The sequence below is a fragment of the Falco punctatus genome (assembly GCF_963210335.1).
Source record: "Falco punctatus genome assembly, chromosome: 10".
Taxonomy (NCBI): Eukaryota; Metazoa; Chordata; class Aves; order Falconiformes; family Falconidae; genus Falco; species Falco punctatus.
The window spans coordinates 42804133-42824974 of record NC_137590.1 but is presented as its reverse complement, the minus strand read 5'-3'; positions in this window follow the sequence as shown (position 1 = coordinate 42824974).

The following is a 20842-nucleotide window of genomic DNA, read 5'->3' as shown; positions in this document are numbered from 1 at the left end:
TTTAGCTACCAGTGGATGAAAAAAAGGGGGACAGAATTTCAGGCCAGCCACAGCACTGGCTTTCAAGCCTGAGCTTGTCATGTCATGGCTGTTCTGGAATGTGGTACAGTGAAAGGAGAGAGAGAAATGGCAAATTTTCCCCCTCGGAGCGGTCAAATGCTGGCAGAGGTTGTCCAAGGAGGTTGTGGCGTCTCTGTCCTTGGAGATCTTCAAAGGCCAAGGGCACACAGTTCTCTGCGACCTGCTCGAGGTGAGCGTGCTGGAGCAGAGGGCTTGGCCCAGAGGACCTCCACGGGTCCCTTCCAACCCCACCCTCCTGTGTGGCTCTGTGCTTTGCTTTTGCCCTGGCAGAGATCTCCAGGGACTTTGTGCTCCATTTTGTGTTGCCTTAGGGCTACAATGTGCTGGGGTTTGGGGGCAACAAGGTCAAGTATGCCAGAGGTCAAACGAGTCAGTGTCAAAGTGTGTTACTGTTATGGGCAGAATCTGTGTTTGTTGGCCCTGCGTTCCTGGGGTTATGGCATTTTTATCTTGTCTTGTGATCTGTGTGGTGGGTTTTTTTTGTGGAGAGTGCCTTTTTTCAGCTATTTTGCCTTTGTGGGGTTTGGATGTGGGCCTTTGGTTTGTGTATGATGTTTCTTCTGGTTGTTTTTCTGCTGTGCTGGTGGATGGTGGTGTTTTTTCTGTCTTGAAACCATCGTTACTGATCTAATATATCTCCTGCAGGTCAGGCAGTGTCACTTCTGGCGTGGTCTGACTCATTTCTGGTGAGCTGGCGCGTAGGTATGGAGGACTTGTGGTCCCTCCATGGAGAATGACTGCTAGAGGACTAAGAGGCAGATCTGTGGAGGGGTGAGAGGACCGCTGGCCCATAAGTGGTGACTGCCAGAGGACTAAGTGTACTTGAACTAACGTGGGCTTCCAAATTCATGGTTATTTGTCCTGCCTTGTGGAAGAGCCATGGGAAGTCACCAGCCACACGGAAGGACAAGGGGGTTCCCAAGGCTACGTGGCTTCTTGGGTTTTGCTTTTGAGTAAGAAAGTCTTATCTCTACATGAGTGCAACTGTGGACAGTCAATTTTGCTAACTTTAGAAAGCAGGGAGTAGCACTTTTGTGCTGTGCCTCACATGGCTGCCCGGGCAGGGTGAGAAACAGCAAGAGAATTCCTGCCTGGCACCTTCTCCAGGGGGGCAGTGCTGCACTTTGCCGAGGTGAGCTCTGGTTCTGCATGAGTGCAAAATGCTTGGGTCAAATTTCTTACCACAGACAGCAGGGAGCAGAACTTTAGTGCTGACTCACGTGGCTGCGAGGGCAGGGTGAGAAGCAGCAAGAGAATTCCTTTCTGGCACCTTCTCAAGGGGAGCCATGCTGCACTTTGCCGAGGTGAGCTCTGGTTCTGTATGAATGCAAAATGCTTGGGTGAAATTTCTTACCACTGAAAGCGGGGAGCAGAACTTTTGTGCTGTGCCTCACATGGCTGCCAGGGCAGGGTGAGAAGCAGCCGGAGAAATCCTTCCTGGCACCTTCTCCAGGGGAGCAGCGCTGCGCTCTAAGGTAATTTTTTTTTGTTTCTGTGCATGATTGCCAATGAAAAGGGGTGAGTTTTCTCACCACAGAAAGCAGGGAGCAGAACTTTTCTGCTGTGCCTCACATGGCTGCCAGGGCAGGGTGAGAAGCAGCCGGAGAATTCCTTCCTGGCACCTTCTCCAGGGGAGCACTGCTGCACTTTCCCAAGATATATTTTTTCTTTTGGCTCTGCAGGAGTGCAGAAACTTTGGTTCCATTTTCTCACCACAGAAAGCAGGGAGCAGAACTTTTGTGCTGTTCCTCACATGGCTGCAAGTGCAGGGTACAGAACAGCAAGAGAATTTTTTCCTGGTACCTTCTTTATGGGAGGAGTGCTGTACTTTCCCAAGGTGATTTTTTGGGCTTTTAACCATTGCAACTCTGAAGGATCAATTTTCTCACCACAGAAAGCAGAGATCAGAACTTTTGTGCTGTGCCTCACATGGCTGCCAGGGCAGGGTGAGAAGCAGCAAGAGAAATCCTTCCTGGCATCTTCTCCAGGGGAGCAGCGCTGCGCTCTAAGGTGATTTTTTTTTGTTTCTGTGCATGATTGCCAATGAAAAGGGGTGAGTTTTCTCACCACAGAAAGCAGGGAGCAGAACTTTTCTGCTGTGCCTCACATGGCTGCCAGGGCAGGGTACAGAACAGCAAGAGAATTTTTTCCTGGCACCTTCTCCAGGGGGGCAGTGCTGCACATTCTCAAGATAGATTTTTTTCTTTTGGCTCTACAGGAGGGCAAAAACTTTGGTTCCATTTTCTCACCACAGAAAGCAGGGAGCAGCACTTTTCTGCTGTGCCTCACATGGCTGCCAGGACAGGGTACAGAACAGCAAGAGAATTCCTGCCTGGAACCTTCTCCAGGGGGGAACAGTGCTGCACTTATGTCAAGGTCAGCTCTGGTTCTGCATGAGTGCAAAATTTTGGGGTCAGTTTTATCACCACGGAAAGCAGGGAGCAGAACTTTTGTGCTGTGCCTCACATGGCTGCCAGGGCAGGGTGAGAAGCAGCAAGAGAATTCCTGCCTGGCACCTTCTCCAGGGGGACAGTGCAGCACTTTGCCAAGGTGACTCTTTGGGGCTCTGCATGATTGCCAATGTATAGGCGTCCAATTTCTCACCACAGAGAGAAGGGTGCCGAACTTTTCTGCTGTGCCTGATGTGGCTGCAAGGACATGGTGAGAAGGTTCCAGGTAGGAATTCTCTTGCTGTTTCCCACCGTGCCCTGGCAGCCATGAGAGGAACAGCACAAAAGTTCTGCTCCGTGCATTCTCTTCTGAGAAATTTGACCTCTCGTACTTGGAATCATTCACAGAACAAAAAAATCACCTTGGGAAAGCGCAGCGCTGCTCCCCTGGAGAAGATGCTAGGAAGGAATTCTTTTGCTGCTTCTCACCGTGCTCTGGCAGCCATACGAGGTACAGCACAAAATTTCTGCTCCCTGCTTTCTGTGGTGAGAAAACAGACCCCTCACATTTGAAATCATGCAGAGCCAAAAAACCTCACCTCGGCAAAGTGCAGCACGGCTCCCCTGGAGAAGGTGCCAGGCAGGAATTCTCTTGCTGCTTCTCACCCTGCCCTGGCAGCCATGTGAGGCACAGCACAAAAGCACAGCAGTAGGTAGTAGTAGGTACTGGAGTAAAGGGAGCGTGGGGGAGGAGGCTGGAGCTTGGCACCCTGCTCTGGCACATCTGGGTTTCCTGAGACACGTCAGGAATTGTACCCCAGCCCTGGGTATATTTCCTCATTGCTTTTCTGAGGCGATGGTAGCTGTTGTGTCCTGGCGCAGCTGGTTCCCCTGCCCAGGTTTGGGGCGTTCATGCTCTGAACCCACAGTCGAGGTGCCCGAGCTGTCTGTGCCCTGAGCCTGGAGCAGAGGGGCAGTTGCAGTCTGTCCTTAATTTCTGGGGGGGGGGGGGGGGGGGGTAAAGGGCTCTCTGAGGTGGGGAAGATGGAGCTCCCCGTGCAGCAGCCAGGGGTGGTGGCTGGAGGTGGGCTGTGTTGCGGTTGCTGTTTTGTCCTGCCCCTGCAGGAGAATGTGGCTGCTTTCTTAGTTCTGCTGCTTTCCTCCTGATGCAGGAGGCTGGTCCCTGCAGGCTCCAGGGAAGCGGGGCTATGGAAGTGCCTAACTCTGGGGCTGGAGGGTAGGGGAAGCTGCTGGACTGGTATGGGGGCATGCAGACTGGAAGCCCTCTGGAAATAACTGGTGTGGGCATGATGAGGATTAGTTTCAAGTGAAGTGAAATTATAGTTAGAAAGTTGAAACAAATAATCCAGTTGCTCTCAAGACCCAGTAATAAAGCACTGATACCCAGATTAGTGTTGTATCATCCCCATTAGATTTCTCTCTTAACGAATAGTTATTTCTAGCTTTCAATCCGAGCTCCAGCTGCAGCATGCCCTTGTGTCCGTAGGACCGTGCTGTTCTCTCATGTTCCTGGCAAGGACAAAAGGAAATGGCAACCCTGTTGTTCCCTGAAACTATGAAGGGCCTGGTACCGTGAACATGCGCAATGCTGTGGCTGTTTCGGGAGTAATGAGCTGAAAGTATTGCCTTGTTTGCAGGATGTGGGTCAAACCTGAGGGGAAGGGAATGGTGGTCTTTGCACAGAATGGTGTCTAGCCGTGTACAGCAAGTCCACGTGAAGAAAAGTGATGCGGAACAGGAGGAAGCAGGAGGGGGTAGGATCTGTGATTTTTTACTTAATGTCAGGATGTAAAATAATTTTAGGGTAGAGCTGGGTTTGAGGCCACTGGTCTTTCAAGTCCCAGAAAAAAAGAGGTGGGGACATCCATCTGTTCCTTGGTCCAGTTAGCCAGAAAGGGAGGGGAAATGATTTCTCGTCCAAAGTAGTGCTTAGTAAATGCTGTACATACTTACCTTTGACTTTTGTCGGTGCTTGAGACCCACTTTCTGGGGGTGTTTTCTTTCCCTTTCTTGCACACCCACTTTTTGAGAGACAGATGGGGAGGTTGTCAGCAGGCTGGTGATAGAAGAAGGATGGCCCAGGGACCTGTTAAGCCATGCTGCCTGCAGGATAAGGATGCTTGAGAGGAACTGCCATTAGGATAGCCTGAAGTGGCCGAGCTGTCACATCTGTTGTATTTATATTTGAGCTAATTGCTCATGCGACTTTAATGGTTTCATGCTTTTGTTTCTGCTGCTACAGCTTTTAATGCCTGTAGGGAGCCTAGAGTTTGGGTGTTAGTAAGTGAAAAATAAGGCCCTCATTCTCCATGGAGAAAGGCTCTTGGGCATGGTAATTTCATGCCTGGAAGGAGTCATATTTGCTGGATAATTTTTGTAACCTAACCAAATTAGCTTTGAGAAACCATAGTTGTTAATCAGAGTATTGAACTCTATGGTCCCTTAGTTAAAAACATCACCAACCTCCTTGCACAAAGGATGGGCGTTTGGTTTGCAAAGTAGGAGAGCGGTCTGATTTTGATGCTTGGGGCAGCAGCGATCCCTGGGTTTAAGGTTGTTCATAATACTCTGAGCACTTAGTAGGGTCAGGCACAAAGTCACATGGGGTCAGCTGTTTTTGCAAAATGAAGCAGTGAAGTGACATTTATCCTTTGTTCCCACCAAAAAACTTTTAAAGAGTAATAAAGGACAGTTTGGGTATTAATAGAGATTTGGATAATAATTCCAGCAAATAGTTGCAAAATACATGGAAGAGGGGGAGAAGATGAGAAGTGCCAGCAGTCTTTGATGTGTGTTTGTGGCTTGTGGGACTGCGCCCACAGCAAAGGGCTGTTTTGGAGTGTTTGTTCTGGGCTTTTACTTCTATCAGTCTTAACTCTGCCACTGAAATATGGTCTAGTTATGAGACAGGGTGGGGATGCCGGCTGCTCTCCAGTTATGAAGGATGCCACAGCCCGGAGACACAGCTGTCTCCTTTGGGTCTGCCATGGAAGGGGATGCTGGATTTTCCAAGTCCCGTTGCTGTTCCTTGCAGGTCAACTGAGGCATGGCCACCGGAAAGCCCCGCTGGTTCACGGGGTCCTCCAGGATGGCCGGTGGATTCCCGAGCCAAGTGGTAGTGCCTCGTAGTCCGAAGCTAGCCAGAGGGACAGAGAAGCCCGCAACTGTAAGTACCTGCTGCGGCCAGGTAGGAGCTGTGTAAGGCTGGAAACTGCCCCCGCGTCCTTCCTCTACCTGCCCCTCCTGTTGTCTGGCAGCACTGTGAAGCTGGACACCACCTCCCCGTCTCTCTGCTGCCATGCTTCTGTCGGAGGTGGTGACCATGGTGCAGTAGGGGATGGACTGTGTGCTGCTTCAGGGGAAGTCCAGAGTTGTGTCTGGATGTGCCACTGGAGCCAGTTTAAATGAACGTACCGGGCATTGCACCGGAATAGCTGAAGCATGAGCGTGTGTTTCTTTCCGCCCGCTTTGTGTGGGCAGTAACGTTTTGTCACGTCGGGATGCTTGCCAGCGCTGCTCTGACCATACCTGCCCTCCAGGTAGCTGGGCATGTGGTGGGCTGCTCAAACTCTGCCTGAAGGTTTCGAGAGGTGTGGCTGGTCCCAGATGGAACAGGTTCCAAAACAGTTGTTCTGTCCCGTATCCCGTGTGGAGCACAGATCCAGCGCTGCAGACAGCAGCGGAGCCAGGGCAATTCCTCCTCCCCATCCTCAGACGGCCCTTTTGCTGACCAGAGCTCACCTGGCTGAAGATGACCTGGTGCTGAAGCTCTGTCGAGGAGATACCTTTGCATACTGCTGTGGAGGAGTCTCGGAGGCCCAAACAGAGAAAACAAGTGCTAATTAAAAAGAGATAACTAAAACTTGGAGCCATTCCTCTCCACCTCGGTCTTGGCACAACACTGATTTTCTGCTTTCCTGACTCACCCAGCAGTGACATCTGCACATGTGTGGTGGTTGTGAGCGTTGTGCAAGGATGGAGTTAAGGGATTTCTGATAACTCCTCCCAACCTTTTTCAAAGGTCACTGGCTCACTCCAGCCAAACTGGAAAGGAAACAAATGCCCGAAGAGCAAAATCCCCCAACATGTCACATCAAATCACGAAGGAGAAGCTAACGGGACAAAGCTACTTGTTTGGAGCATGTGTATTGCGCTATCATTACTTTACTAATGGTAAATATTTCAACAGGTAATTATGGGACTTCCAGGACTATCCTAGCGGCTATGATCACAAATTATTCATCGGTGGCTCTTGAAGAAGAAAAGCCTTTCTGAATAAAGGCAGTTCTGTAGCTCTTGCTGGTGTTTTGCATTTCAGCTGACTCCCTCTGCCCTCCTGAAGGAGACGTCTCTTACCACCAGGCAGAGGCTGGCCAGCACTCGGGAGATGCGGCGACCCCAGATTATCCAGATTCTAGACATGAGCGAAGCGTCCCATCATAAGGTAGCCTTTTCTTGCCCTTTTCCTTGCTGTTTGATGTGACATTTGAAGAGAGCGCGTGCTTGTGACAGGCTTGCCTCCAGCTTATCTAAATGCCTTGGTGACTAAGTCCTGTTGTTGTTTCAAACTGCTGCCGGTGTGGAGTTCCTTCTGCTGGGGGAAAGGTAAAACATTTTTCCCCAGTGAGATGTCGAAGTCCTGACCTGCGCTAAGCCCATATAAACAACCTCTGTTGAAGTTGGTGGCTTTTGCTGGAGATGAGCTACTGTGGCTAAAGCATGCTACTGGGGGAAGGCTGGGGCGGGCCACAAGGATGCAAGCTTGCAATTTCCCACCTTCCTGCTGAAATAGCCAGCCCTTGGTTGGGTGTAGTCTCTGTCAAACGCTTGGGGTCATAGGATGCCCTCAGTGGTGGCTGTGTTGGTCTTTGAGGGCTGAGGGCCTACGGTAACTACTCAAGGTGTAGCTAAAGCAATTGCATGAATGCTTTGGGTTGGAACATCGAGTGGGACCCATACAGGGTGTTAGATTTTTCAGGCTGCCAGGTACACAGGGGAATGGCCCTGGGCAGAGGGCAGTGGGTGTGCTTTATCTGGATCAATGTTTATTTACACGTGTGTTTAAAGCTGCTTTTCTTACAGATCGGCTTAGTATAACACACGTTCCAAAGGGGTAGATGACTGAGGTAGGCTGTTGAGTGGAAAACTGCCAGCGAGAGACCTGTAGCAAATTGGTTAAGGATTGCCCTAGACAGCGCGTGAGGTTGGGAACGCCTCGGACGAGCACACACAGAACTGGCCGTGTGCTGTGGCCGCTGGCTTCAGCACGACCCTGACTGCTGTGGAGAAGCAGGAGACGTGCCTGTGTCTTGTGGGTGTGAAGAGTTCAGCTGGAAGGGGGGAGGCAGAGCAGGGAGGAGTTTTCTCAAAGTAACGCCCGGGCGCTGTAAGCATTTGCTGTTTCTGTATGTTTTCAGACCTGCTTCTGTAGTGGTATTAAATAAAATGGCAATAATAGAATATAATGAAGCATCCACTTAAAGCTCGTGGGAAAAGGAGATGCCAAGTCCACCCTTACTCAGATTGCCCAGTGATGCTGGGAAAGTACCTGGAACTTACCACCTCATCTGTCGCTTTCTTAACGGCGGTGTTCCTTTCTGGCCTGTCTTCTCTTCTTCCTGGTTTCTGGGCTGTGTGTCAAAAAAGCGATTTGAGGATGTGTTGGGCTTGGTCTCTGTGTCTCAAAGTAAAGATGATCCCCAAATTGTTTCCCATGGGATCTCCTGTAAATTCTTGGCTTTCCCTTGCTCCACGAGTGCTTACAGCTCTTGCAGTGAGTGCTCTGGAGCTGTGTGACCGTGTTAGCCCAGGGCTCTGCCGGAGGTAAGTGCTGCCTTGCCTGTTGGAGAAGGAGACCTGGAGAAACACCTGCCAAAAGAGCTGCTCGCTTGAGCCTGCTCGGTGTGGCCCAGAAACTTTTCGTCTGCTCAGAACACAGGTGGGTGAGCTGCTGTTCCCCTAGCGTGAGCTGGGCAGGCGTACTCACCAAGGGACTGTCCTTCGCTGGAGGCCGGTGTTGTATTCTCTCACCGATGAGTCTTTCTCCCCGCGGCTGAAACTCTCTGCTCTCTTTTGCATCTCCAGTTCTCGGCAGTTGCCCCGGAACAGAGCTTCTTCCAGCCTTTCCCATCAGAGGTGGTATTTCAGAGCTACGTCCCCGATGAGGTCTATGAAGTGCCACTGATTCTGAGGAACGTGGACAAGGTAAGTGCTGGGACGTGGAAGTTTAACCCTGTGCTGGAACTGGAGAGCAGTGTCATCCGCGCGGTGCACAGCGTAGCCAGTCGCCTGCTGCAGCACAGCGCATCCAGAATAAAACGTCTCACCGCCTTTATTTTGCAAGACGGTGGAAATCTTCCCATGCTGAGGTTTCTCCCCCTGGTTTTGGCTGTGTGTTGGTAGTACCTCGCTGGAAGGAGCTTTTCTAGTCAGGACCTTTCCCCGTGGAAGCCCTGCACGGCTGGGAATGTTGGGGGCTGTACAGTTCTTCCCTGCCCTCGTGCTTTCCCTCGAGTGTGCACCGCGTCCTGGTGGCTCCGTGGTTAATCTCAGTTTCCACAGGGCACCTCTGCCTCTGGGTGAGCTGCACAGAGAGCTGAACGGGCTGTCAGAGCTCGGGGTGGGGTCTTCTCCACTTTATGCTGGAGTAAGTTATAATTAGCGGTAACAGCGCTTCAGGAAAGGTGTTTTGAAACAGCAGTGGAAGCAGGCTGATTTAGCATCAGCAGCGGGAGGCCTTTAGGTGCCCCTTCAGGCTGCTGCTAAGCTTAGTTGGGTTCTGCTCAGGTTTTCCTGAGACAACGTGATGCTCTGCTTCCCCTTTGGAGAGCCACAGCATGTTCGGAGTAAAGTGCCCTCAAAGGTCTCCACCTTTACTTGAAAAAAAACGATCATTTTGAGACTTCCCAAGAAAGTTGAGAATGGAAAAGTCGAAAAATGTCAGCGGTTTTGTTCCACTGTCAAGAGGGAAATTGGGACCTTTTGAACTTCAGCTGGGGAAACGTTTGCTGGAATGAGGCATGTGCCAAGGGCAAGCTGGTGGGAAAAGGCAGGAGGGAGGAAAGGAGCTGAGCTCGGTGTTCTCTCCCTGCGCGCTTTCCTACACGCAAGGGTTTCTCTTGATACGCAGCAGTAAGTGCACGGGCAGTAGAGACAGGTGAGAAGGAGGGGTGTAATTAAGGATACTCTTCTGTAATGGAGAGGAAGAGGTATGCGTGAGGGCAGGGTGGGATGGGAAGATGGAAGTGTGCACAAGAGACGGTGAATTCGCCTCCTTTCCAAATGTCCCTGTTGGGGAGGACAAACAGGTGGGCAACAAAAAAAAAGCTGTCGAGGCATATTGCAGGTGGAAGAACAGCAAGAGAAGTCCAAGTATCTCCTGAGATAACAGGTTGTGACAGGGATATGGGTGAAAATGGAAGACCCTTTGGCAAGGAAGGATGCAGGTGTGCTCCCTCAGTTATTCCGGGAGAGTACTGCACCATTCCTGGTCTGGCATTTAACTTGGGAACATTGCTAAGATGCAGCATGGGCGCCTGCACCCGGGGGATGCCACTGGTGTGATCTGCGCTGAGTTTTGGGCAGTCTTTGCTGTAGGTATCCTCGTCCCTGATTAAAATGTGCCTCAGTTTCTCTCTTCCTACTCTCTGCTTCATTCCCACTGAGTCTTTGGCTTCACCTGCTCCATTATCCATGCAGCACTTAAAAATGTTTATCTTTGCCAAGTACCAGCCAACAGGCAAACAGTTAATTTGCTCTATTCGTGCTTCCTCAAGTGGAAAAGATCATCTGCATTAACATTTCTGCCATTCCCAGTAAAAGATAATAAACTTGTACTGTGTAAAGCTGCACCTTGGGATTTACGTGCCCTGTGAAGGGGGAGGCAATGTGTGAACTGTGTTTTTTTTCCCAAAACAATGTAGTTTTGAAGCTAGTAAGAGCTCAGCCATTGGAGAGCATGGGTGTAAAAGTAAGATAAGCTCCAGGAAAATCTTTGGTATGTTTTAAATACAGAAAGACGGACAGGATAATCCTGCGAGGGTGTTATACTCTAAATTGGTTGGCTTTTGGCGATGTCCTGGAGAAAAGCAACGTTGTGCTCTGTCTCAAGTTTTTCGTGCCAGTTTCCCCCATTCCTCTGAATCATACTGAGTTACACTGCATGGTAGCCTGAAGTTGTCTGCCCCATAAAAATCCAGCTGACAGCAAAATATATTCCGCATAGAGGCTCTGTAATCATGCAACTACAGAAGTGCTGTACTATATACTTCCTGCTCTTACCCGTGTTGTAAAATTGCTTTTCTATCTTCAGGCTGTTCCTCAGCACCCTCAGATGTTCTGGGTGGCTTTTGCTGAAGGTCTGAGCCACACGTGTTCCTCTTCCAAGGGACATGGTGACCAAAATGCTTGTCTGCACTGTGAAGTTGGCTCCTGGAACTCGCTGCCCCCGGACATTGCTGGGTTCCAAGGGCCTTTGGAGAGTTCAGGACTGCCTTGGCCGTGGGTTACCAGGCTCGGGTGGGTGGTGCAGAATGAGCCTCCATTTTTTCCAAGCCTCATGTGGGGTTGTTGTTGATCCGTGAAGCTGCCCACCAGTCCAAATCACCTGCTTCAGACTTTGAGATTTGGCGCTCAGGGGTTGCTGTCTGTGTGCTAGCAAAATGCCTGTGTGCCGTCTGTGTGCTGGTGGTGCCCCAGAGGGCAGAACCGTGCAGCAGGGTGCCTGCAGGACTGCTGGGGGTGGGCAGGGGTCCCCGGGGATCTGGCTTGCCTGCGCTGGCAGCTGCCTGGCTGCAGTCACAGGCAGCAGGAGCCTCCGGAGAGCAGAGGTTGGCTTTTAATAATGAAACCACCACCAGCCAGTGCCAGTCATGTATCTCGGGGCAGAAAATGCCTTTGAAGCCCCTAGTTGATAGGCACAGCCTGGGGGGTCGCCTGGCTTTCCATCACTGTGCCAGGTTGCTGGCTCTCATCCTCTGCATCAGCCTTTCCTTGTAGCCTATTGTGCTTCTCCCTTGCTTCTTTCCAGCTCCCTTTGGATTTTCCCAGCCATCTCTCTGTTTCTGGGGTTGTCTCTTTGTCTTCCTGTGTCTCCTCCTTTTGCTCTTCATTTGCTGCTTTTATTCCCAGTAAGGCCACAGTATCTGTGGTCCCCTCTTGCTGGTCTGCCTACATGGCTGTAGCACCGCAGCTAGACTGCCCCGCTCAAACCCAGCACGTTAAAGTGGATTTCTTCCTTCCCCCAGGATTAACACGTACTGTTTGGCCTTCAGATAATACATGCCCCTTCTAGGGGCATGTCTGCCTGGATGCGTACGGGCAGAAGCCAGCAGATTCTCTGGGCTTATTGAATACACGGGTGACTTGATTCAGATATTATACCTCCGTGCTGCTGGTGTCTTCCCTGCTTGGCGCTTCCTTCATCGCCCTGCTGCCTCTGGCCTCGAGCTGTTTTGCCCAGGCAGAAGGGATTAATGTTCACTCTTATGTGTTACGTGCATGTACCTCCAGAGCTAAAAGTGCTTTGCGAAGGTGGTGTCACCAGGTCTCTTCTCCTCCTGTTTCCACAAGCTGCAAGATCGTACTTCCCTCTCTTTTCTGCAGGTTCCTGGGCTGGTGAAGGTCATCTTGGAGAGCTCACCTTATTTCAAGCTGATCAGCCACCATGCTGTGTGCCGCAAGGTACTGCCTGGCATGCTTGCGACTTTCCGCATCGTTTTCTCCCCTGATGAGAACAAGGTGAGACTGGAGGTCCCGAGAGATGTGTGCCTTCAGTGGGAGGTGAACCTGCGGGGCTGGGTTCAGAACAGGGCATCTGCTGTGGGTTTTGAGGCGCTGTCCTGGTTTCAGTGGCATTGCACTGGATCTACAGCTGGGGGAAACTTTTCCTGTGGTGAAGATGATGCTGTCATAGGCTGGAGGCTCTTCTATGCTTCAGACTGTGATTATCCTTCGGTGCTGGAATGTTTAATGCCATGTCTGTTGGCTTCAGGGATAAGAGTGCACTGTGTGGTGGGGTGGCCTCTCATGGTGTTGGTTTCTAGTATCTGACCATTGCTGCATAATTAGGGGTTTGCTCTGATAATTATAAATACAAAAGCCTGTTTGCATAAATACAAACGTGTTGTTTGTTGGACCCAAAGCTGAGCCTGATCAGAGTGAGGACCACCACCTTTGAAAACTGGAGCCGCTTCTTGAATGCGTATCGTGTTGGCCGCAGTAGTGAGACGGCAGAACGCTCTGTCTGAAGCCGGCACTTTTCTTGCACACCGGTTATAGCCCATGCCGTGCTGCGAGGTTTGCTCTAGGCTGTGGTCAGGCAGCCTGCAGCTGGTCACATCCTGGCTGGCAGCACCATGCGATGCCACCGCAGCAGGGACTGACGAGCTGTGCGTTCCCTCCCTGTGCTTTCCTGGGCGTTTTCAGGGGAAGGTGCACGTGGGACAGTAGGGAAACGGCAGGGAGGGGTGCTGATAAGGTGTTTAGCCATCGCACCTCTCTACTCGATGTTAGGGGCTTAATTATGATGGAAAACGCTAGGGGAATGGCTAGATCCAGAGAGCTTTCCCCTTTCCCATCTGGCAACCAGTTCCCTGCCTCAGCCTGGGCTGGAGCGAAGGTGATGCTTTTTCATACCCTCTGTGTTCCAGCCTTGCCGCTGTGCTGCCCCTGAGGATACTTGCCCACCTGTGCTCCAGCTGTGATTCTAGGGGAGAAGATGCGCTGTGCTTGTGGCAGGGAGCCAGCCTGGCACAGACACGCTGAGCTCCAGATGTCTTTAACCAGCAGGAGGCTGGTGTGCTGCAGAGGCATCTGGAGCGCACACAGGAATGAAGGGGCAGGTAGAATCTGCAGGCAGCGTGTTAGCCTGGAGCCTTTGGGCAGTCACGCTGGTGTGGCTGTGCCTGCGTGCATGGGGCTGTGGTTGCTGTGTCAGCTGGCACCTATTCCCTGCCCCGTGTGCCATGCTTTTGCTCGGAGGTTGGAGCATCGGTGCTGTGGCCCTGGCAAGTCTGGCACTGTGCCGTGATGTGAAGGGGCGGCGGTGTTACCTGGAGGCTTCTTAACGCCAAAGGGTTTGGTACCTGGCATGGAAGGGAGGAAGCCCTGCAGGGGAACACAGACAGGCAGGCTGACTCTTTGCACCAGCACTCTGCTGCCTCTTGGCACAGTTCTTTGCGTGACTTTGTGGGTGATGCAAGGTGAGGGGGTCGCTCTGAGCCAGCTGGTGTTTCTGCACCAGGCCAGAGGTGCAGGCTCTCTTTGGGCACAGCTATTCTCTCATCTTCCGTTTGCTGCTTACACTTAGTTTAACACCCTGTCCTATCCTCAAACAGCATGGCTGTGGCAAACTAGAGAGGAAATGCCCTGTGGTGCCTGGCTCCCCATGCTTGTGAAATGATCGGTTGCTTTGGGGAGGGACTGAGAAATTGTTTTACGTCATTCGTATGGAAGGTTAAAATGATGTTGGCCTAGGGCAGTTCTCCATACTGCCCAAGTGACATAAGAGCTTAATCTCACCGAGATGGGCTTTGCAGGGGACGCTGCTTCCTTTAAAATGTGATTTATTAGTATTCATGAGCATTCATTTTTGGGATGGAAGTAAATCGGTTCCCATGAAGGGCAAAGAGCCGCTCTTCAACTACAGAGAAGCAGCAGAGCAACACATGAACATCACCCCGAATAGAAGTAGGGTGAGAGAACCCCCAGGAGCACTCATGTCCAGTACTTTGTCCCTTGTCTTGCCCTTGAACTGGTGAGTGTGTGGCATTAGGGAGCTGTGCCAGCGAGGTCCTCTGCACAGCTTGAGCGACACCCTGGCGGTTTCTGCCGACCTGGGTTTTGTGCTCCTTGCAGGGCACTGGCAGAGGGATGTGGGCTGCTTGGTGAGGAGCACATGAGGACTCTACAGCAGAACCAGAACGTTGTACAAATCGGACTTTTTGTCTCATACTTGGTGGAGTGTGAGTCAGCGAAGTGCCGGAGTGCTGTCGCTCAGCTAGAAATGCATCAGTAGCATGGTCAGGATGTGCAGAGCACCTTGAAAAGCCCTTAGCCAAGAGGCAGGCTTTGGGAGATGGTTCTGTAAAGCCACCTGTGTTGGGCTTGCAGTTGCTTGCCTGCAGAGTATCTGTGTGTTAGTTGTGGAAGGCTCAGGAGTGCTACCTTTGAATAACCCCTACGTCTCTGATACTGCATGATCCACAGGGACTGTGGGTAACCCAGTGAAGTGGGGTCCGGACCTTCCTGATGAGGAGCTGGTTTGTGTCATTCTCTTGCTTTGAATCTGTTCTTCCCTGGAGTAAGTCTGACTTCAGTGAAGTCAGTCCTGATTGAAAGGAGTAAAATTGTGCCTCGGCCCTAAGTAATAGGGCCATGTGAGTTGTTAGTGGCTGAAATGCCACGTAGCCCTTTCTTGGAAAATGAGCAGTTTCCTACTGTCTCGCAGTCATTTGGGAATGTGCCACGTGCTCGGACTGTCAGAAAAGGAATAGCTGGTGTGCCTTTTGGTTTATTGGCACTTGTGTTATAAATGAACTGCTAATTTTTCTGCTGGGCAACATTTCCAGTTTGTTACTCTTGCTGCTTCTGATTTGCACGTTTCTGTTTTATGGCTCCAGTTGTACAGCGTGGGTGTTCTCGTGCCAGCCCCTGTTCCCGTGCGTTCTTGCGTTATGGTCTGACGGCCTCTGCTGAATTGGGAACCATTGTGGCACTGACTGGCCGATAAACAACAGACAGAAATACTTCCATTTGTGCGTCCTTCAGGCTTATTAATAGTTTATTGTAAAGGAAGAAGGAAGTAAGAAGCACATAAAAACATAGCACAGCTTATTCTGTGTTGTCCTCTTGCTCTTTCCACTGTAGCAGCGCACTGTTTTCAGGCAATGCAAGTTCAGTCTGTGAGGTTTGTGAAATTCATTGCTGATGCTCAGTGGAGACTGAATTAATGCACATTGATTACTCTGAAATATGACAGGACAGTGAGTTATTGCGTTACTGAAATGAAGTCCTTTAAAATTCAGCCCAGCCCTGTTAGATGTTTTGTTGTGCACAGAAGCTATTCCAAGAATACTTTTAAGATGACTCTTGTGAGGAGGAAAGGGGCGGAAGACCAAGGCAAATGGCGCGGCGCCACAGGAACCTGAAGCCAAGTGACTCATTTCAAAGACTCCTGCGAACCAGCGGCTGAGGGGGGCAGGCGCAGGGGCACCCCCTCTGCTGCGAACGGATCTTCATCCTCTGGTCTCTCCTCTGTTGTCACGGCCCTTATTTTCCAGCCTTTCTGATATCAGGGTTTCAGCGGGAGCTTTCCCTGCTTGGCTTGCCGTGTTACCTCATGCTACAAGGGTCTTTTCTTTGCAAGTTGGCTGCTGCAAGGGCTTCAGTGAAGCATTTGGGATAGGTTATGCAGGGAAACTGACATCTGAGTTTGGGGTTCTGGGCAGTTAGGGTTGATATTGCTGTGACAGTAATTACTGTTAGCCTGAGTTTACAAAGAGCCTGAAACAACACCCAAGACGAGCAGCTGCTTCAGTCTCAGTGGGTGCCAGTTCAGGTGCCAGTGGTGATACCTGGAAGGCCAGAGCTTGTAATTTACTGCTTGTCACAGGGGAGCACGAGAAGGGGAACCATCGTACAACTGTCTGTATCTTCCTTGAAACTGAGGGGAGTTGTATGCAGGATGGAGTCGTATTTTCATGAAAACCTATAGCCTGAAGCTGTGTCTAAACACAGCAAACTTTAACGCATAGATGGGATGCAACCCCTCTGTCATCCAGGCACGTTTATTTAGAAACCTGGTCTTAAACAGTCTGCTAAGGGTTTGCAGTTGCAAAGTAGAACAACATTTTGCACTGGTCTCAACTGTGCCCCTAGGCTGCAAGCGAGTGCGTAGCAGAGTTAGTGCCCTGGTAACACGAGGCAGTGCTGCAGTAGAGACTTTGCAACCTGTGGCCCCCAAGGGAGGGCAATTCAGCTTTCAGAAGCTTAAGGGACCGTAGGTTCACAGTGGCACAAACAGCCAGCTTCTGCCTAGCACCCCTCTGCCTTGGCTTTCCCCCTGTTTGGGCTGATGCTGCATTCAGCTTGGTGCAAGGTCCCACTTTGGTGGGGGTGGTAGAGCGTGGCTGAAGGGTCAGCCCGCTCTGAAGTGCTGAGTCAAGCCTTGCACGGGATGCCATGTCCCACGGTGTCCCTGGAGAGGGGGCTTGTAGCATAATGTGCATCTGCATGAATGGCGAGAGGCATCTTTCTCTCTCAAGGTCGTGGTTGTCTCTGTGAAACCAAATCCTTGCGGCTTTAGCCTTGCCCTCGGGTCCCTGGAGAAATCCCTTGTGCATTGCTGTGCAGGTGGTCCCAGCGCCCCTCAGCAGCAACGGAGCTGGGAAGGCTGCCTGTGCTTGCTTTTGGGGGGGATTTATTTCTTGGGCTCTTAATTGCATTGTTGTTGATCCATTTGCTCCTTAGCAATGACAACGCCTTGACAATTACTTCCTTTTACTTCCTTCAAGTAGCTCCAGTTGTTGAAGTTCCTTTTTTCTTTATCCTCCTGCTGATCTGAACTTGCATCCTCCTCTGCCTACCTGGCACCTGAAAGAGGGAGCTAAGTAAATATGGCATGCCAAGACTTAATAAGGCAGGTAGCTTTCAGCTGGCTTTGCAATGCCTTTGTTACAGTAGTGTGGCCAAAAGAACAACAACAACAAAAGCAAATAACATTCTTCATTTGCTAATGAGTTTCTGAGGACCGAAACAGTGCAGGACGTGAAGTAGCCAGATAACAGGTGCTTTAAATTCATATGGGCTGCCCATAGCTTTTATTTTAGAAGGCTTAGGCTGCAAGATTGAGTACAAAATTGCCAATTCAGAACGACTTGCTGAAGATGAAACGCTTTCCTGAAATGCGGTATTAAATCATGCAGGTTGCTTGCTGCAGTTCCCTTCCTAGTATTTTACCTTCCAAATAGGGAAAGCAAAAGCCCTTCTGCAGTTTCTAGGGTGAATATTTGAGATGTCTAGAAAAAGAGATTATTCCTTTTTGTCTTGGATGGGGCAGCATCTGTATTGACAAGCTTAAACCCCAGCTGAGCAGGTGGTAGGCGAGGTGCTGGGTGGTGGGTGAGGCGCTGGCTGTCAGTGCTTGCGTTAGAGCAATAGGTACGTGTCTGTGCCTGGGCTGGCTGCCTTAGGGCCCTTCCAGGAGGGGATGGGGACGGGAGCAGGAAATCCCAGCTGTGGGGGAGTCTGGATCGGTTCTGCTGAAGGGAGTTTGCTGCTGTATGCAATTCCTAAACCGTTAAAATCCTAAAGTGCTTGCTGCTTCAACAGTGATAAAAATATCAAATTAATTAAAAGCACTGAGGAAAAAATCAGGGCAGCCAGTGAGTGACGAGAAGCAGAGTTTTTATCAGCTCATCAATAAGAGCGCTGCTGGGCGTGATGGCTCCTGGCCCTATGGCAGCAGATTTACCACTGATTTCAGTGGGGGCAAGGTGATAGTTCCAGTGCAGCGATGCCACGCCATACATCTGGAGACTGCTCTGCTCATCTCTACAGTAACATGATTTTGGTAATTTGATTTGCCTTCCTGCTGCTAAACGCCAGACAGCCGGGGCGCGGGGGGGATTGCCTGGCTCTGTTCTGCAGAAGGCAGTGGCTGGGACTGCACAGCCAGCTTTGCTCTGGCGGGGTGTCTGAGTGTCCCCCGTGTGCAGCTCCCGATGCCGCCTGCCTGGGGTGGGTGTGCTAACCAGGCACCCCGTCACTTACTCCTCTAGAACAGACCTTACAGAGGGGTGTGATTAAGGCATCAGCCAGAGCTGTCTCCTGTGTCCCCTGAGGCTGGGGTGAGATGTAAAGGGAAACGGAGTTCAGACACAGGAAGAACTAACACCCTTTAACTCTAGCGCAGAGCTGGCGTAGGCTGCTGAGGGCAGGGGTGGAACTGTTAGCGCTTTTAGGTACTTGTGAAACCTCTCGCAAAAACAGTTTGGGTCTGGAGCTGAGCCAGCTCTGGTGTGGGGAGGTGGATCAGGTGGCTTTTGAAGGGTGCGTGTCTCCAGCCTTGGCCCTGTAACGCTGTGAGAAGGGGCAGGAAATACAGCCGTACCCTACACTGCCCTGACGCTGCCGCAGTTACTGTGCCCAGCTTGTGAAGTATTTCACCAAAGACTGACCGTTGACTATGCATGTGGTGAAGTCCTTTTGAAAGTGTACCTGAGCATCCCCTGCCAAGCTTCAACGAGGTCGCCGCGTTGCTGGCACTGGAGTTAGTGCTGTGGCACAGCTGGGTTCTCAGTGGTGCTTCCAATAGTCTGCAGTGGCGATCGAAGCAGGTTGCGTTAGTGCTGTGATCCCTTGCATGAAGAGACTGTTCTGGTGTCTCAGAATCAAAGCATCAGATAATTGTGGTGCTGCCAGCTTGCTGCAAAAGCAGGTGAGTCAATGGGGTTGTTTCTTCTTTGCAAGTTAACGACCCTGTGCAAGTCATGCTACTGGAATGAAAGCTCATGAAGGTAAAAAGTACTGTTGCGTTACAGAATGATACTGCTACAGTCACAGAAAACAGCAGTTTTCCTTCTGCCGTGGGGAAAGTACTAAAAACATTGTGCTGAGATTGTTTCTTTCCCTGCAGGTTTATTTCCACGAGCTCATCTGCATCACAGAAAGGGAGAAGTTTGTTGTGCCTTTCCGAGCTATAGGTGCCCGAGCTATCCTGGACTTCCCCGACCAGGTGAATTTCTCAGCCTGTCCAGTCAAGTACAGCACCCAGAAAACACTGCTGGTTCGCAACATCGGTAACGGGGCGGCCCGCTACTGCATCAGCACTCAGAGGTAGGGAGCTCATCTCTTTTTGCGCAAAACACTGTTGTGTGATAGTATAGTTGGTAAACGGTGACAAAAAGGAGCCAGAGCATGTGAGCTGCCGTACTGCTGCCGTGGCTGGAAATGGGCAGGGCACGTGGGGTTTGCTGTTGATTATAGTGTTTGAAGCATGGCGCAGCCTCTGCTAAAACTCTGTAAGCTGCAGAGTGGAGTTTTATAGTGCAACGGTGTCTTCAGTGCACAGTCGCGCAAGACTGATTCTGTTAGATGGAACGAGCAAATGTAGGAAGGCAGCTGGACTGCCCTTGGGCTGTATAAGATCCTGCGTGGCAGACGACAGCTCTAGGAGCTCAGTTCCTGCAGACCAAGGGCAGTGTTAAGAAATGGGCAAGCTCTGAGCTGGTGGAAGGGACATTTAAGAATTTATCGTCAGCTTTACCAGCAGTTTGTCTATAGTAGCAAGTGCAATCAGAGATGATAGATCAAAGCAACTGGTATTGAGACCCTGACAAAAACCCTGTGGGGTCCAGAACCTGGTTTTCCAGTAGGTTTGATCCGGTCCCTGGGATCCAATATTCTTCATTAGAATGAGCTCTTAAGCGGAGATGAGCTGGCAGCGGCTACAAACCTGCACTTTAGCCCCAAAGCAGAATGCCAATGGGCGCACAGGCAAAAGGTGCAGCAAATACCTGGTGTGTGGGTTGGGAGCCTTTTCTAGAGCTTTGTCTCTCTCAGATCTCCTGGAAAGTGCTCTAGCATGCTGTAGTAGCTACCAGCAACCTCCTTGATCTCCAGTACCTTCTGAAATGGTTATGTGGCCCTGTTGGCCAAATATACCCATTCCCTGGGAGGCCACAAGCACGTGGCATTTCGGCAGTCTCCTGGTCAAGCGCCTGATGCGTGCTGTGTCGTGGACAGCCTGTACTGTTCCTCTTGGTCTGAGAAGACAGTCAGTGGTTTTCCAGTTTGCTGAACTGGAGAGGGTAATGCGTTCTGGAAACTGCACCTGCAAGGAAACCACTTCAGCTGGCTGGTAGTTAGCTCCGAGTTGCTTGGTCCCAGAGGTTTTGGTGTAGGAGCTGAGGTCCAGAATGCAGCAAAGACCTGCTGTCTGCCTTAGTGCACCTGAGTTGCTTCGGTTTCTTCCCCAGGAAAACAGGGGTCAAGAGAAGGCTCTTTGCTCTTTCTCCTGGGAAATGCGAAGGTCCAAGAGGCTTCTACCAAAGCCTGGCAAGGCTGTTGAAGCAGGCTTCCAGGATGCTATTCAAGCAGGCTGCTTCTTTTCACTGTGGAAATACACAGGCAGGAACTTGTAAATCCCTGTACATCTTCCCTCTGGGATTTCCAGATCTAGTCGTCACCACCAAAACAAGTACCCAGTCGTGCGTAGCATCTCTTGGCAATGTCCTTGCCAACTGTTCTATTGAGTGATACAGCGTATGTTGAATCCTGCTTGATACGGATTTTATGCTGAACTTCATCGATTGAATGTTTCAATCCTGATTTGCAACAAAGGGATGGGA